A 16,051-nucleotide genomic window follows, 5' to 3' on the forward strand; every position below is an offset into this window, starting at 1 on the left:
ATTGGTTTGAGTTTTAGCTGCTGTTCTTCTGGTTACATGGATATAAAGAATGTGTATACTGCCGCAAGCATCATATATCGTTTCCATGGTAACGTGGAAGGAACTGTGGTACCGGGGGCAACTGGATTTAAGAGGCTACAGGCGCATGTGAACAGCATGATTAAACTTTTAACACTTTTATGCAACCAAAGAAATCTAATCAAAGAAAGTCGGAAAAAATATAGAATAAATGATAGTAAGAACAACTCTGTACAATAAATAACCTGTGAATATATGAATAAGATGTTAAAGTGGATTGCAAAGAGGATTTGAGAGAATATAAATACGAGTAAGAGCAGAGGCAGTTTAGTACTAGAAAAAACAAAACAAAACAAAACTACTCATTCATATTGCGTACAGCAGTGGTGCGAAGGGAAAAAAGAAATTCTATTGTAAATATACAACATATTTTTATCCTGAAGTCCCAAAAAGTTGAGACGATGTCATTTCTTGTTTAGAAGGTCAATAAGTGCTTGGTAAAAGTTTTGTTTTCAATAAGTTACTGTTTTAATGTCATTCAAAGAGTTAATAATGGCTTAATAAGTGACTTATTAATGCCAATAAGACATAGTTCTTGTATCAGATCCTATAGCCAGTTTGCTCTCAATAAGTGCTTAATAAATGATTAATTAACCTTAATATGATCATTTTTGCTTTAGATCCTGTACCTGCAAAATATCAAAGTAAAAAAAAAAGTTAAGTTACTGATACATTTCCTTTGTAAGTAATGGTTAACAAGTGCATAAGTAGTTGTTAATAAGGTTAATAAGTGCTTAATAAAGGTTTTATTTTCAGTCAAATCCTGTTGCTGCAAAAACTATAGCTTGCTATAAATGATAACTGATCCATTCATTTTAATAAAATATTATTCTTTCTTTTAAAATCATTGTAAATAAGTGCACAATTAACTGCTAATGAATGCATATTTATGTGCTCGTGCTTGTGCCTCCTGTGATTTTTAGTCCATCAATTGCAGTTCAGTTTTTGGCCTGTAGATGGAGTCCTTATCACGTTTCCTTAATATTCAGAGTGAATTCTTTGAAAATTTACCTGGATTCACAAAATGCATTGTCACAAAACAGCAAAAAAACTGCCCTCTTTTTCTAATCTCATGAAAAAAAAAAAGACTTTTAAAGATACATGGTTCTATGAGGACAGATACTGAAACATAAAATGGAAAATGGAATATGATGCTTTGTTGAGGATTAAACTACCAGTATTTAATGTAAAGTAAAACATACATGTGAGTGCAAAGCTTCAGTTAGATGAATCCAAAACATCACATATAATAGTAAAACGCTGATTGTGTACATTCTTCTGCACAACAAACACCTTTAATTTCATGCTTAATCTACATTTTATCACAATTCTTCCGTACATTTATTGAAGTGAGATTGTGAGTGTAGTGGAGTATTTCCACACTGATGTATCAGTACTTTACTGTCAACATTATAACTTAATGAAAGGTCAAACAAAAGCGGCCTCTATCTTCTAACACAGTGGTTTCCAAACTTTTTACAGTGGAGTACTCCCCAACTCTCGCTTCAGCATTTTTGATTGAAAAAAAAAATTTGACAAAATTTGTTGCTGTGCCTAAGGTGTCAGTTTATATTTTCAAAACTTTGTAAACAAACAACTTATATTTAACTGTAATAAATAAATAAATATATAAAAGAAAATTTTGTGTGCAAAATATAAACTGAAAAGTGCCCACTTTTATTGATAGGAAAAATAAACAAATTTGTCATTAATTAATAAATGAACCTTTATTAACAAAAAAGCTACCCAAAAAAAGTTATCTTGAATGATATAAAATTGAAATCGAAACGTTCTTAAAATGTTACCAAAGCTTAAACAAGATGATTGACAACAAAACTATTATATAAATGTATTTATTGTGTTTTATATTTCAGCATTAATTTATTTTGTATTTGGTACATGATGACTTATTTAATGTATTTTCCCCAAAAAATTTCAGGTACCCCCTGGGCTTCTTCCAAGTACCCACTTTAGGAACCCCTGTTCTAACAAAATCTGAAAAAAGTGGGTTTTTTTTTTAATTATTATTATGATTTTTATGCAGGTTCTCGTCGGTCAAATAGCCATTCATGTTGCATCCACTAGATGGAGTCGTTATCACTGTAAACCACCCATCCTTCCCAGGTCACTCCAGACGAGAGTGATTATTACTATATATATCTATATATCTTGAATGTATTTTGTAGCACATTTGTGCCTTTTAATGTCATTCAGTTTAATTATTTGAGTGGTTTTCTACAAAGTAGTGCAAAGCTCAATAAATTAATAGTATATGGTTTTAGTAGTAAGTATTGGTTAATAGACAATAAGCCCATTATAAGTCCTTAAGGTTGCATATTAACATTATAATGTGTTAATAAGTGTCAATAACAGCATCATTGTGCATGTTATTGTCAGATTATAAGACATTTATTAAGATTTAAATAGTTTATAGGCTGCATTGGAACAATATGGTTTTATTTTAGTTGTTAATAATAACATTACACTGTTGCAGAACATCTCGTCACTTTATTAAGATGAAATGTGATTTTGATTATGCACTTAATAATTCACATAATAACAGATTCACTCATTTCAGTAAGGTTTTATTCTTGCAATGCACTGTTAATCGTTAAAGTACATCATTAACTCTTAATAAATGCATAGTTAATAACAGTAAATGATGTGTTTTTGCAGCAGCAGGAGATTATGTTAGAACAATGCCTGATCAACCTTAACTATGCATTTACTAACCATGAACCTTCTTAACAATGACAACGGGTCATTAACTTAATGTTTAATTACTTTTTTAACTTCAATATTTTGCAGGTGCATGATCTCAAGCAAAAACTACCATGTTAAGGTTAATTAGTCATTTATTGTGCATTTATTGACAGTAAACTATGCTTTTTCATGGCTATAGGATCTGACATATGAACAATGATGTATTGGAAATAATAAATCACTTATGAAGCACTAACTCTCGGATTGTCATTCCATGGCGTCTACGGCACTGGATGTGAAACATTTATATATAAAGAGAAATTAACCCTTACACACTAATTAACCATTAACCTTATTAACAACTAGATTAGATAGTTTTATTTGTCATTTGTACACATTCAGGTCTCTCAGAGTGCAACTATAAAAGATTAAAAGATATAATCAGAGTAAAAGTCCAAAGATATAAGCAGTATACAACAATTAAAAGACAATAGCACAGTGACTTGTAGTAAAGATCTAAAAATAAATGCTATCCACACATTACACTCAAGGATATTGCACATGAGAACTAAAAGAGAATTAAGAAGTACACTTTTTTTTTTCTATAATTGTAAATAAATTTAGGCTGGCACCATGTTTTTCATCATTTATCCAGACAGTCGTAGTAAATGGCCGTCCCTTCCCTCAAATGCAGTTTCCACAACATAAATGTTTGCGTTGCCTCTGAACTCCGCCTGTCCGTCACTCTTTAGAGGAATGCGTGGCTCAGCCCGGCCCCCTTGGCGGCTCGGCAGAGCTCATCACACCAGGTCTCCAGCTCTCCATGTAAACTCCTAATCCTCAAACAGAGCCCTGAGTCGTCTGGAGCCCACAGCTCCATCCCCTGAACCGCTCATTCCTCTTCAAACAGCCCCCTAAGTATCTTTTGGAAACGGGAGATAGTTTGAGATAGATGGATGATGGAGATCTTTTTCAAGTGTTGTGTTTTGTCGCCCTCTCCTCAGAGGCCTAGAGATTTCATTTTCTTTCACATCTTCTTAAACTATTTCTTTACCTCAGCTTTGGCTCTTCGGCATTTCTTTGCTTATTGTCTCTTTCAATGCACAGATTTTAAGTAAAACACCTTTTACTGTGCAAAGATTTATGACTGAAGCATTAAACAACAAAAGTAATTTATGTTAATCTAGTTCATGCAAATGTTAGATTAGATTAGATTAGATTAGATCTCTACATTAAATTACAGTTAATTGTGTTTGGTTATGTTCTCTATTTTTTTTGGTTTAGTTTCACTTCTTATGTTTTTGCTTGTTTGTTTGTTTGGTTGTTTGCATTTTTGTTTTTTATTTTTCCTTTATTGAATGCTGGGTATCTTAATTTGTTATATAGGACAGGCATTAATATAAGAATTATGCTTCTGCCTGTTGGTAATGTTTGTAGTGTTGACAGTGGTTGTATTATGTGATGACTGAATAAAGAATGTCATCATCATTAGATTAGATTAGATTAGATTAGATTAGATTAGATACAACTTTATTGATCCTTTGGTCAGAACCCTCCAGAAAATTGAAGGTCCAGTAGCAGCAAAATGTACAGAATGTACAGATATATGAAGAATTAGAAGATAAAAGAAAACAATAATTATAACTATTATAAAATAAAAATGTATTTATTTGGAATAAAATTTATAATAACTATAAAAAAGTAGCAAAAACAGGCAATTGCACATTAGAAATACTAATTGTAATAATAATAAAAGTAGCAGTAGTAATAGTAATAATCATAATAAAAGCAGTTGTAACAATGATAAGTAATGAGTAAGTGATATAAGTATGTAATAATAATCATCATAATCATCATCATCATAATTAACAATAAAAACTGAGTCAACAACATCAAATGTTGCTCACATTTTAATGATTATGTTAAGTTTTCTGTCCCACATTTCTTTATAAAAGTGATAAAACCAACAACTACAGCCTTATTTTCATTCAAGCCATAAATGCAATAAAATCAAGAAATGTAAAATAAAAGGACAGAACAGTGACATTTCTATATACAGGAGTAATAATGGACGTATCAACATTTTCGTGTTACATTAAAAAGCTGTTTGAAAATCTCTTACCATCATTTCTGTTTTGTTTACATCTGTAATGTCATTTTTTGCCTTGTTGAGCTGTTGTCTTTTTTTCTTTAGTTATTATGCCCTAGTATTTAATGTCATTTGTGTTTTGTTTTTTACATCACTCTCATCTTCATCTTTTATGTACTTTAAATTCATTTTTGTCCTTCTATATTTTTCTTATTTCAGTCTTACATCTTTTCTGACATTTTCATCATCTTACACTGTTTTCGCAGTGTTTCACTGAATTTTTCTTGTCATTTTCGTCTTGTTGCATCTTTGTAATTTTGTTGCATCTTTCACTCCATGTTCCTCTTATTGTGTATATATTATTGTGTTTTATAACAGTTTGGTTGTTTTAAGTAATTTCATCTGTGTCATTTAGGGCATTTTTGTCCTGTTGGATGTTTTATATGTAATTTTTGTGTCGTGCCTTTTTCATCATTTGTTGCATTTTTAATGTAATTCATGTCTTGTTCTGTCTTTTACACCTTTTTTCCTTTATTGAGTGGTTTATGCCCTTTTTTGTCTTGATTAATATCATTGAATCTTGAGTCTTTTACATCATTTCTGTCTGTTTGAACTTATGTGTTTCATTTCACATTTGTCTCGTATGTTTTATGTAATTGTCATCGTATTGTGTCTTTGATGGTATTTTTCTCTTGTGTTTGTTCTTTTCTGTTGTGTCATTTACATAATTTTCGTCGTGTTGCATCTTTCACTTCATATTCTTCATGTCGTGTCTTTTACAACTGAGGTTTCTCATCATGATGTCATGGAAGTCAACACTTTATAAACTCATCCAAAGACCACTATTTCTCTATTTCAATTAAGAAATATCATTCACATATAGTATTATTATTATTACGTCTTTTACTTTGCCAGTTGGTGACTTAATAAAAACAGCCCTCTGACCCCTTTTGGTACGTGACCCTGAAATTCAGTAAAGACAAAAGTACAGAAATTGAACTGAAAGAAGGAAAGAAAACATCTGTTTAAATGCGTACACTTACAAACACATACAGAGCTGTGCAATAAACCAAAGTTGTCATGAAATCAGGAAATCGTTGTTGACTTTGCTGTCATTTTACACGTCAAAACTCAAGTGAGGCCTTTTGCTTACAGTTTAGTAAGAAATAAATGTGCAGTAGAAAGTGTTCACAGGAGCGGGTTGTTAATTTTTCAGTCTTTTATCGAATAAGATTTTCTCCTCTTCAAGGTAGTACTAAATAAATTCTGTCATTCAGGACTGGGTTTCAGAAACTCAAGTGGGATATTAGGGTCATGTGGGACTAGAAATAATCCAATCCATTGATTCAAGTGATTCACTGTTTGCCCCATTAGCACATCAAGATAATTTCACATGTAACTCCCCGAAGGGTAAAACACTAAAGTCTAATCTCTCCTAATTGTTGTTTTGTGTTGCCAAGTGGACTCTTCATCTTGACAAACTTGTAATCATTTTAATACAAAATCCAGTGAGAATCTGTTAATCCCCTACCTTCTAAAACAAATGAAAGCCTTGGACAAAGAGTCGGATTAAAGCAAATATTAGCATTTTTGTTGTGTGTTCATGGTTCGTCTAAAATCTAGAGGCTTCACTGAAGGATCAGTGGATGGACAGTCCACTACTTTTTGATTGGTAACTTTTGAACCAGACAAGTTTAAGACAAATATTACACATAATTATAAAGGGTTAAATGCCATCTTTAACATACTCAAAGGGCAAATTTTAGTTTAAAATATTTTTAAATTAAAAATATCAAAAACTACTGTGCCATGGATGGACAAAATATTAACGTCTATTTTCTGCAAGAATTAAAAAGTTCTCAAAAGGGAAGTCCCTATGACATTTTTATCCTAAAATGTATTAAGTGTATACCTTAAACCCTCTATTTTACAACCTAATAATTGATTAAAGGAAAAAAATATTTGATCATACCTAAATAGCAAGAGTTTTGACAAATGGCAGCATCACGTTTTGGACAACACAAGTAAATATCAAACATTTTTATTTCAATTATCAATATCATGTAGTTTTTTTTTTTTTTTTTTTTTTTTTTTTTTTTACACTATTTACAACATACAAATATTATTAACATTACATTCAAATGTATTTTCATAGATATATGCATTGATTAATTTTAAACACTGTGTTTAGAATATGACATAAATAATAATAGTCATATATCAATATATTTGGAATAAATGTAGTTTAGTTATGAGAGTTTTTAAAATGATCGATGGCCCCCGTATCTGGAACTCCCTCCCTGACCACCTCAGAGCTCCTCAGTTACTGGACTCCTTCAAAAAGGGACTAAAGACATTCCTGTTTAGACAGGCTTTTTATGGCCCACCACAATGCTTTGTTGTCTTTTATTTTTTTTTTTATTTATTTTATTATTTTTATTTATTCTTCTTTCTCGTCTTTTATTCCTGATACAGTATTTTATTTTTTATTGGACTGTCTTCTCTCTGTAGCACTTTGAGAGTCCGCTGAATGAAAAGTGCTTTATAAATGCAATTTATTATTATTATTATTATTAATAATAATAATAATAATAATAATAATAATAATAATTAACCCAGAATGACGGCAGAAAGCTTTGTCACTTTCCAAACATTCACACTCAAAACTCCTCCAATTTTTTTTCACAAATTTCTTCTCATTTCAAAATACATTTTCCTGAAAATATAAGTAATTTCCTTCCCAAAAATATAAATTTGGTGTAGATTATTATAATTTAATTTTTTTGACCAGACGTTAACCCTCCCTTGACTTCGCCCTGAGGTCAACTGTCGACTTACCTGCCAAACTAGTCTAGTGACAGATGAACCTATAGGTTGAAGTCATCAGGACGTGTCATTCATTCATTCATTTGAGGTTGTGAAAGTAAAATAAGGTTATGTTAGATGAGCATGACTGTTAACATGCAGTAAGGAAGGACTTAATGCAGAGACAAGAGTTGAGGTGAGGATATACTGTCGATAAAAAAAAAACTAACTAAAAAAAAAATCTATGGTTAGACATTTTCAAGTGAGCATTTTCAGGTCCATTTATTCATTCTATTCAAGTCAACACAAAGGCAGAGGGATGTTTTGTCAGCAAAAAATGGATGGAGAGCCAATTTTTCTTTGACCTTTTATTTTCCACAGCATCAAGTTATAGTGAAATCCGGTAAACAAAGAAAGACAACAAAACTGTGTGAATTTAGGGCTCCATGGTAGAACATTCTGTTTACTCTTAGTCTTTGAAGTGCATTTTGTTCCCCTATGAATGAATCACCTTCAGGTTGGCAGCAGATGTTGTAGTTTTCAGTGTTTTCACACAGGAAAAAAGGGGGGAAAAAGCCTGAAATAACAAAAATGTAAATTTCTTCAATCAAACATGCAACTTGTATAATGTATTTAAGTACCTGATCCATACCAGAACACTCACGTATTCAGTCAATTCAATTCAGTTGTTTATTTCTAGTAATTTGTTGGAATTTTAAATAAATGGTTCCTTTGGTTTAGCTAGTGCTGAAATATAAATATTCTTTCTTAAATCATGCTTTTTTTTTTTTCTCAACCAATCAAATTATTTCATATTAGCAAATCATCTAACAGGGCTCCAGTTTAACGAATAATGCAAATGTAGCTAATCTCCTAGATCATTATCACCATATATCGGACAGTCTTTACATAAAAATACATTTAGTTCATAAGAAATAATGCAAGTCTCCTGTTTTATTATCAGTAAAACCAAACATGACACTACAGAATACTGACCTGAAGTAGTATATGAGCACATGTATAGAATAATTTCAGAGTAATGAAGACTTAAAAAGTGGTTCATATGTTACATTACCACATGCTTGTGTACTTTTGTGTTGTTTATTGGAGTATCTTTTGTGGTGAGAGTACGTCATTTGTCTCTTTTTCTATGCTAACATTATTATGTTGTACACTTGACAATCCACACATTCTTTTCTGCAGTAAAAGTGAAAAAGTCTAGGCTGTGAAATGTAAAAAAAAAAACTGCATAAAAATCTGAATGTCACGTCATATTAATGTAATGTGGAGACAATTAAGCAAAATATAGTGTGGAAATGATGAACATTAATGTCATTTCAACGTGTAAATCACTTTCCAGTGTCAGCAGCAAAATTCTCCACAAATCATTCTCCATTTTTTGTCCATTGAGTCTTGATGCATCTCCTACTTCACTGTTACCGTGTATCTTATGTAATTTTGTCTTTTAAGTAGTTTTTGTTTTAGGTAATGTTTTCACCATATGTATTAAGTAGTTTTCATACTGTTACCTCTGCAGTGTGTCATATACACTCAGGGTTCTGCAGGGTCTTTACAAAGTCTTAAAAGTCTTGATTTTACAAATGTACATTTAATACCTTAAAAAAGTCTTAAATTTGATGTGGTAGGTCTTAAGTTATGTTGCCATAAACTTGTTGGCTGTTTTGTGTTTAAATGTGCCTGGGAAATGCCCAAACTACAAAGAAAGTAACGTTAGTCGACTCGGTTCCACCTGTTCCAAAAATTTATTTTGAAATTAGGAACCAATTATCGCTAATTTTGCAGCCTTTGGTGAGAAATGACTCAGAACAGTGGGAATCAAGGCGTAAATCAATGCATTTCCCTAAATTCTGGGAGTCACAAATTTTTGCCAGCACGGCCATGAAGTAGGCATTACATTTTGTTTGAAGTTATCTTAAAAAGGTCTTAAAATGTCTTAAATTTTACTTGTAGAAAGCTGTAGGAACCGTGTACACTGAAGATACACTCTCATTTGTTTCTGTTCTTCCATCCATTTAATGAAAACCATAGTACTGTTTTGAAAATGTACAGAGAAAAAAATACTGATATTTGTGTGAAAATGTACAACAGTTCTGGCAGTGACACAAATGTTCTTGTAGTGAGCTTTGCCGCTTAACTTTTTCCATGTTTTTGATTTAGATTGAAGAACAATAACATGCATTTTATCAGTTTTATTAACAAATCACACATTTTCGCGATTGGTGTCACTGCAAAAACTGTCAAGTCACAACTGTCAAAAGGAAATAAAAGTCAAACTAAGTACTTCCATCCATTCATTTTCAGAATCGCTCAGTCCTGGTGAGGGTCGTGGGGGTGCCGGAGCCTATCCCAGCAATAACCCATAAATAATGGCAACTACAAATTTTCTTCTTGAAAAATTAGGTAAAAAAAATTTAGGTGAAAAAAATAACATTGCACTGTGAAAATATTTACTTTTACAAAACTATCACTTCACAATAAAATGCAAATAAATACATAAATAAAAACAAAGATGAACAACCCGAAATGTGCAATTTTAACAATATTCGGCCTGTTACTAAAGGTTTTGTGCATTTATAGATTCACTGTGATCTGTAAGTTGTGTTAATAATAAGAGATGTAATATTGTAGAAATAATTCTAATTTTAGTTCCAAACGCCAAAATTTTAACAATATTATGCCTGTTACCAAATGTTTGTGTAACATTGTGTGTAATGTACATGTATAAATAATAAATTGAGGCCTAATATTGTTAAAATTGCAGTCATTTTTCTAATTTCAGTTTTTTCATATATTTTCATAATTTAAGTATGTGTGTGCGTGGGGGTGGGGGTGGGGGGTTTGTACTAAAACAAAATGAAAAACTTGGATTTGTCATTATTGATAGGTTATTATGTCGTTATTTTTCTGGTCTGGTCCACTTGAGATCAAATTGGGCTAAATGTGGCCCCTGAACCAAAATGAGTTTGACACGCCTGTATTAAATAGTCTACACAACACAGTTACATGTATTCTGTTTGTCCCACATACTGGTCAAGTCATACTCTATCCAGTTTATTGAATCCCTGTAGTCTATTTTGACAGCTGCAAAAGCCAGTGTCCAATCAGATCTGATTGATTTGAGGTTTACTAAGAGTCCTGTTAAAATGGAAATGTGCACTGATGACAGAAAACAATTAACAACAATGATTCATAATGACTGGGTGATGATAAGGAGCGAACCAGATGATAATTTTCCTAAATCTGGACCAATCGTGTCTGACTGCCCGCTAAGTCCTTTATAATTACAACAGCTATTGAAGCATCTGATCTGTAATCTGTCATAATCTGTAACAGATTACATGTTGAAAGTGACTAGGGGGCCGGTGGCGGTAAATCCGTGGGCAGTGGTCTTGGTGTTTGCCGTCTCTGGGCTGGCAGCGATAAGGGTTAATCTGTATTGAAGATGGATGGATGCAGAGATCAAAGTCGGCGGTCAGACCCTTAGAAAATCCCACAAATTCTGCTCTCCAGATGAGATGATGCTCCTGTTCGGCCACGAAACCAGCCCGAGGCCAGACAGGCTCCAGGAACCCCCCCACCCCCCCCCAAAAAAAACAAGATGAAGTCTGCAAGGAAAGACGATGTTCGACAGCGAGAGACATTCAGGAAGAGAAAGTTGACATCTCTGAAAACCCCTGATGTCATTAATGATCGACCTGTTTTCTGTGACAGTAACCTGGTTTACATGCACATTACTGCAACTCCCATCATTATCTGATTCCCGAGGTTTTTATCATGAACGAAAACCAATGAAATGACGAAAACTAGAATTGAAAAAACATTTTTGTTAACGGAAATAAATAAAAACTATAATTAAAAGAAAAAAAATAACTAAAACTGTATTGTGTGCTTACAAAACTAACTAAAATGTATAAGTTACGGATAAAATTCCCTTTGTTTTCGTCTTTGTCAATGTCAGATTGATATGAAATCGATTTATTTCACTCGACCAATTTTAGCTGGCGGCACTTCACAGTCCGTCGCTTCTCGTCATGTGTCGTTTAGAATCGTCTTCCTGTCCCCACTCTACCTGGAAACATGGAGACGAAAGTTGGGAGAAAGCAGCAGAGTCCTATATGGGATTAGTTTGAATACAACAGCGAGGAAGATACAAGATGTGAAAAAACTAAAACTAAACTAAAACTAAGCATTTAGAAAAAATTGAAAACTAATAAAAACTAGCAAACCTGCTGTAAAAACTAATTAAATCTAACTGAATTAGAGAAAAAAAGTCAAAACTAAATAAAACTACACTATAATGAAAAATCCAAAACTATTACAATCAGCTATTGCTGATTTCTGGAGTTATCAGATTATTTAAGTGATCATGTAAACAGCATAATGCAATATGTTTTATCAGATAACAGCAGTAATCTGATTGTGAGAAACTGGATCAACACTCCTGGCTTTCCACCCAGTACTCTGATGTCTTCATGCATGTATACCCATGAATATGATTAATTTCATTCTTTTACATCTGCACAGTTGTAAAAAAGCAAACAAACATAGAAAACAGAAGTGAGAGGAAGACAATAATAGCAGTTTGAGTACCATCACAACATATGCTTGTAAATCTGATTACAATTATGTGATTATTCCCAGTTATTGGATTTTTATGGTCATGACAAAAACAGCTATTTGTTGTGATATTTCTATAATACTTGAAGTCTTTGCTTATTAGGACACTTTTATCATGAGATGCTGACATACACTCTGTGGCCAAAGGTACATGGACATCTGGACATGAACATTATTTCTAAAAGTCACACACATGTACTTACCACTCAAAGATAATGTTCTTTGTCGTGTTCAGTTTGTTGCATTTTGTTGTACTTTTCCAGTGTTGGAATCAGCTCAGCTCCGCTTGATTCTAGTCTTTCCATTATGTGAGAACAACAACCACCAGGTACCGTCAGATACTAATGTAGTATCACCTCCACCAAGGTTCTGAGCGCGTTAAAGCCATGCATAAAAAAGGTTGGACTCAGTGGAAGGGGCGGGGCTTAGGTTGTCTGTATAATTGTGAAAAAATGTGACAACTTCCTGTTTTCAGCAATTTAAGACAGTGTCTGTGTTTACTGGTTAAAAACAGATAATTTTTCTACTGAAACGTGCTAATGCTACATATTATTACTGGTAAACAAAAAATAAATTTTCTCACATGTTAGAGGAGCTACCATTTGTTAGCAAGCTAACGGCAGCTAACATTAGATAGCAAGCTAAATTCTGTGGTTTAGGTGTCCAGTTAGAGATCGGAGGGTATTTACAAACAGTTAAAATTAAGTTAAAAGCATTAAATATATGGGTCTTTTGAGAAAACATTAGAAGCTGAGTGTTTGTTTTATTGATGAAGATGTGGCCACCTTCTGTTTCATTAGCACCATGACTTAAACAGGGAATATGTGTGCAAGTCAACTGACACGTTATTATTTAACTATTATTTAATTTAAATCTAATAAAAAGTATTTAGAAATATGTTTGACAGCAGTTAGTTGCATTTTTGTATATGTTGAACCACTCAGTAGCCTAGTTTTGGTTGGCTTGCTGCTATTTTACATTTACAGATGACGACAATTACAACATTCTTGATTGAGCAGAGAATTATGGGTAACATTTGACCATGATTGTCACGCGGCAAAATGTCTGTTGGCTTGTTGACTTTATAACTGATTAACTACAAGGCCAAAATTAATCAATAACATGACATCTGAAAGGTAATAACCTCTATTTTAAGAAAAGTTGCATGTTTCATTTTTTACTTTGTGAACTACATACACCAGTCCCATCAGCTTTGATCACTATCCAGGTAATTCTTTCACTCATGTTTTGCTCAGGAATACTGTAAAGTAAACTTGGTAACTCGTTTCTTTTGGGGAGAATCTAAGCTTCCAACAGGAAATTCCATGCCTATATTGACAAAGGTTTTATTGTAAAAACTTTAACATATTTAATACAAAATGGTGACTGGATCATGCTTTTAGATGCTTTTTACCTCCTTTATTTGAATTACCCTCCTTTTTTTTACTATGTATCACACTATGAATACCATATCCAGATATTCATAGTAGGCTGCACTGATTTTTGTCCTAATTGCGTATAATTGCGTGAACACACTTTGAATGTGTTCAACATAACAATTAGTGTAGCCAGTTGTGAAATGTCCTGTCCCTTAAGCTAATATGGTGTATTTTTACATTAGAGAGGACATGTCATATAAGAATATTAAGCAACCTTTTTTTTAAATAGAAAATATACATCTGTCACATATTAATTACTGAAAGTCAAGTATTTAGATCTTAATGACCCATTTGGTCAAATAAGATACACCATAAAATGAATTCTCTTGAGTATTTTTTAGTGTAATCTACACAGGGCCTGTCAAAATGAACAAGACTGAAGATGACTCCAACATAAGCAGTCCGTTTGTTTACATACCAAACTGATACGTCGCTCTGGCCTTTTTGGAATTTTGTCGCGAAGTGCATTGTGGGAATGGGAGTTCCACGCAGCCGCAGTGTCTACTATCGAGTCAGAAGAAATGGAAGGAATCACTGTAAGTCAGTTGTCATCTTATAATACGAGGTGTGTGACCGTGAAAAACAATACTTCTACATCAGTTTCATGGCATTTTCTGAATATGTCATTGTGTAGACTTATCATACACACCTCACAAGCATACAGGGCATCAGTCGCTCCTTACAGTACGTGTATGATAAGTCTACACAATGACGTAATCCGAAAATGCCATGAAACTGATGTCTAAGTATTGTTTTTCACAATCACACACCCCATTTTATATGATGGCAATTGGCTTACAGTGATTCCTTCCATTTCTTCTGACACAATTTCATTGCTTGTTGTCCATGTTTGTTGCTGCTGTTGCGTGGAATTCCCATTCCCACAATGCACTTCGCGACAACATTTCTGAAAAGGCCCGAGTGACTTATCAGTTTGGTATGTAAACAAATGGACTGCGTGGAAAGACTAATGGATTAGTGATAATTAGGCTATCACTCGGGTTTTACAAATTTGCAGAAAACTTAGTGATGAAAGTCGTACGCTGCTTTAACTTTAAATTTAAGGCTCTTATACTCATCTGTTTTCTTTTTCTGCTGCTCTCTACTTACACTGCACAAAATTTTAGAGGGGAATTTTGCATTTTTTTCCCTTCAAGTTCCTTCTTTTACCTCTCTCCAGTGGTTGTCGTACGTCAACACTTAAGTCTAGACCAAACAACAAGAGCCAGGCTTTGTAGTTTTGCAGTGAACTTTCTCTCTGTCAATCACCGTCGTCATCAGAATAAATTGGATGTTTCTCCAATACTATTATTGATTCATTTCTATCTCCGCTGGCCATGCCGGAGCATTGAACGGCCTCCACTATCGACCTGCAAGCCTATTAAAACCTTCTTGGGAACATCGTCCTATTTTTATGAGACCTTTTTCAAACCATGAAATCAATTCGCACTGTCATGCGGTTGCAGCGTACAAATCATCTGGGATGATTTCGGGTGATTTAATTTGTCCTGATTTATGATTTATACTTGACTCACTTGTTTAAGATGATGTTTGAAGGGTTTTGTTTGTGGCACTTTTTAGTCACATTATGACAGCGATGTAGAGTGGAGTGGAGTGGGGGTGGGTTGTCGTAGGTTTTGTTTACGGCGGTCGTCAGCGGCTGAGCGTTCATTTATTAGCCCCGCTTTGACCTTTCCTGCTGCAGGTGACGAATGCAGGCCCTTTATCTTGGAGAACAGCGGTGGACGCAGACTTCTTTAATGCCAAATGTAACCAAAGGGCTCAAGAAATGTCAGGCAGCCATCAGCTATAGCACACACACACACACACACACACAACCGTTTCCCTTCTGTCTTCGCTTTTTGCACAATTATGTATGATTTTGGGCAAATTTATATTCAGGACAACCTTAAATCTTGACATTTGGCCTTTACACACACATGCACACATATTATGTAGGTTACATGTTCACTCATTTGCTATTCAGAATGAACCTGTTTTCTTTTTTTTTTTTTTTTAAATAATGTAGAAATACCAATGTAACAAAAACACAAGCTGTGATTTTCTATCTGTGATGTCTAGTCTTTCTTTTTGCCTTACAGAACCATATACTATATTATTTTTCATTTTCCAATTATTGCATCCTGTCTTAATATATTTAGGCTCTATCCATATTTTCTTACATAGTGATTTAGCTTCATATGTGCATTCAAAAATTATTACATTATTAGGTTAAATGTTAAAATAACCTGCATGTAGTTATTATTTGATAAACTACAGGTTATTTAAACCTTAAATT

This window comes from Sphaeramia orbicularis, chromosome 2 (assembly GCF_902148855.1).
Source record: "Sphaeramia orbicularis chromosome 2, fSphaOr1.1, whole genome shotgun sequence".
Classification (NCBI taxonomy): domain Eukaryota; kingdom Metazoa; phylum Chordata; class Actinopteri; order Kurtiformes; family Apogonidae; genus Sphaeramia; species Sphaeramia orbicularis.